At 37.6% G+C, this 3,159-nt stretch overlaps 1 protein-coding gene across 1 annotated transcript in view; it reads left to right on the top strand.

Moving 5' to 3' along the window:
• LRRIQ1 (leucine-rich repeats and IQ motif containing 1) overlaps nt 1-3,159 on the top strand; it is a 267,992-nt gene that overhangs the window by 5,898 nt on the left and 258,935 nt on the right. The gene's annotated exons all lie outside the window — the stretch shown is intronic.

Genomic DNA, 3,159 nt, shown 5'->3' with positions numbered 1-3,159 from the left:
TGGCATTAAACAAGGCCCCAGAAATGGCTGGAATACCAATTAGCCAGAATATTGTCTAGATAATTTTATTTTCATATATGTACATTTTTAATAACTGCATCATGTTCTTTTTTCTTATTCATTAATATTTTTATGTGATTAGATAATCATGACAAGCAAAAGTTTAATTGCTACATCAAGGATATCATCCATGAATAAAGCAAAAGGTCATTACAAAAACAAAGGAGAGAGATAAACCAAAATGTATGTCATAAGAGACTATAGAATATCGAGAAGCCAAAACAAAGGGGAAAAAATATGCTGAAGTAAAGAGTTGAACAGAAGATTTTGAAGGGCTGCTCAGAGGACAAAACAATAATGGAATTTACGGAGAGCTGAAATGGGAGATTAGGAAGGCAATAACTCACCATGTCTCGAGCTGAAATAACTAAAAACAAATTTAAACCTTGAGTTTCAATATTGAAAGATGTGATGGATAATATATTGTATGACCTAGAAAGCATCAAAAGAAGATGGAAGGAATGCACAAAATCACTGTATTTGATTGAAACTGAAAAATTTCAGGTAGTACCGTATCACTCTGGAGACTATGGTGTGTCTGATACAGGTTGTGGTCTTTGCAATCACTTGTTATGCATCAGAGACTAGGGAGGATAGAAGGAGAATTGATGCTATGTTGCTGGAGAAGAGTATAGAATATACCATGAACTGCCAAGAAAACAAACAGATTCATCTAGGAGACAGTTAAACCAGGATGCTCTTTGGAGGCAAGGATTCTGGGGCTTTGTCTGACATACTTTGGACATCTTGTAAGGAGGGACAGGTCCTTGGAGAGGAACATCATGCTTCGGAGGGTGGAGGGATGGCGCAGGAAGGGAAGACCCTCTATGAAGTGGACTGATTCAGTGACTGGGGTAATTGGGATGGGTGTGTCAGGCAGTGCGATTGGCACAGGATAGAACAGGGTTTAGGGCTGTTGTACATAGGGTTGCTGAGTCGCAAGCAACTCGAGAACACATAACAACAACAACCATATGAACAGGAGCCAATGTTAATGCAGGAGAAAGTAGAACCTGAATTGAAGGCATTGGCAAAAAATAAGGGCCTGGGAATTGATGGGACACCAATTGACTTGTTCGAGCTAGTAGATGAAGCCTTGGATGTGCTCACCGGTCTATGCCAGGGAATTTGGAAGACAACTGTCTGTCTGCCTATCTGGCTAACATTGGAAGATGACTGTGTTTGTTGCCATTCTCAAGAAAGATGATCCAACTGAATGTGGAAACTATTGAACAATATCATTCATATCACATGAAAACAACTTTCTATTGAAGATCATTCAGAAATAGCTAGAACATTACATATATAGGGAACTGCCAAAAGGTTTACCAGAATTTAGAAGAAGCCCTGAGACCAGGGATATCATTGTTGATGTCAGATGGATCCTGGCTGAAAGTAAAGAATACCAGAAAAATGTCTATTTGTGCTTTATTGACTATGCAAAGGCATTTTTTTCACTGTTTGGGTCACAAGTTGTAGCTGACATTGAGATGCATGGGAGTCCCAGAGCTTTTAATTGTGCTCATACAAAACATACCTGGACCAGGAGAACATTATGAGAACAGAGCAGGGGGACACTGCATGGTTTAAAATTAAGAAAAAAGTATGTCATGGCTGTATTCTCTCTCTATACCTGTTTAGTCTGTATGCTGAGCAAATTATTCAGAAGCAGGACTCTATAACGAGGAATGTGATGTCAGGATCGGAGAGAGACTCATCAGTAACTTGTATTATGCAGATGGCCCAACCTTAACTTGCTGAAAGTGAGAAAAACTTGAAGCACTTTTGCAGAAGATTAAAGAATGTAAGCTTTGGTATTGATTACATCTCAATGTCAAAAAAACAAATATTCTTTCCACTGGAATGATAGGTTACATCATGATGGATGAAAAAGAGATTGAAACTGTCACAACTTATCTTCCATGGATCCACAATTAACAGCCTTGGTACCAGCAATCAGAAAATAAGGTGACACATGGCCCTGGGGAAATGATATCAGTGTTAGTATTTAGGTGCATCTGACGCAGGCCATCATCTTTCTGATAATTTGCTAAGCATCTTAAAACAGAACAAATGAATAAGAATAACAGAAGAATTGATACCTTTGAGGTTTGGTGTTGTAGAAGAGCATTGATAGCTAAAAGAACAAACAAATATGTTTTGGAGAGGATGCAGCCAGTCTGCTCTTTGGAGGCAAGAATGATGAGACTTCACCTCACATTCTTCTGTCCTGTTGCTAGGAGGTGCTATTCCTTGGAGAGGTACATGATACTTGGGAAGGTGGAGGGTCATCGAAGGGAAGGAATGCCCTTAACTGGGTGGGTTGACATGGTGACTGCCACAATGGGCTCTAGTGTGTGAAGGAAGTGTGAAGTTGGCACAAGATAGAACAAGGTTCTGATCTGTTGTTTATAGGGTCACTGTGTGTTGTACTCAGCATCACCTAACAACAACAATAACAACAATAATGTACCACATTATCTTTGACTGAACTATTTTCAGTTTTTGTATTTCCATACTTTTATGATTTAAACAGTGATATGGTAAATATCCTTGTCAATATCACTGATAATTTGTTAAATATGTATCCATAGCAATAGCAACTACAGCTCAGATGCTATAAAATATTTTACAAATTTTTATACTAGACAAGTAGAATGTTGTTTTTGCTGTTAGGTGTCATCAAGTCAAGTATGACTTATAACTACTCTATGAACAAGAAATCTAAACCCTTCCTACCCTGTGCCATTCTCACAATCTCTACTATGCTTAAGCCTGTTTTAGCAGTCCTTTTTTTTCCAATACATTTTATTGAAGGGTTTGCTTTTTTGCTGACTGTTCACCATTCAAAGCATAATTTTATTCTCAAAGGATGGCCCCTACTTCTACTCAAAGCTCTTGTTTCATTATTTTTCCCCCTTTTGCTTTAGCTTCTCTCCATTAATGAGTCTCTTCCAATGTCTGTTATTTTTTTTTTTGCTCCTTTTTGCTTTATTTATGGATGATGTCCTTGATATCATCCCACAATAATTCTTGTCTTTTAGTATTAGTGTTTGATGTGTTAAATCCTTTTTTAAAATTATATATGTATGATAAACT

The sequence above is a fragment of the Elephantulus edwardii genome, unplaced genomic scaffold (assembly GCF_000299155.1).
Source record: "Elephantulus edwardii isolate Elephantulus edwardi_28Jun2011 unplaced genomic scaffold, EleEdw1.0 scaffold00021, whole genome shotgun sequence".
NCBI lineage: Eukaryota > Metazoa > Chordata > Mammalia > Macroscelidea > Macroscelididae > Elephantulus > Elephantulus edwardii.
The sequence above is the reverse complement of the archived record's forward strand: the minus strand, read 5'-3'. Positions and strand labels throughout refer to the sequence as shown.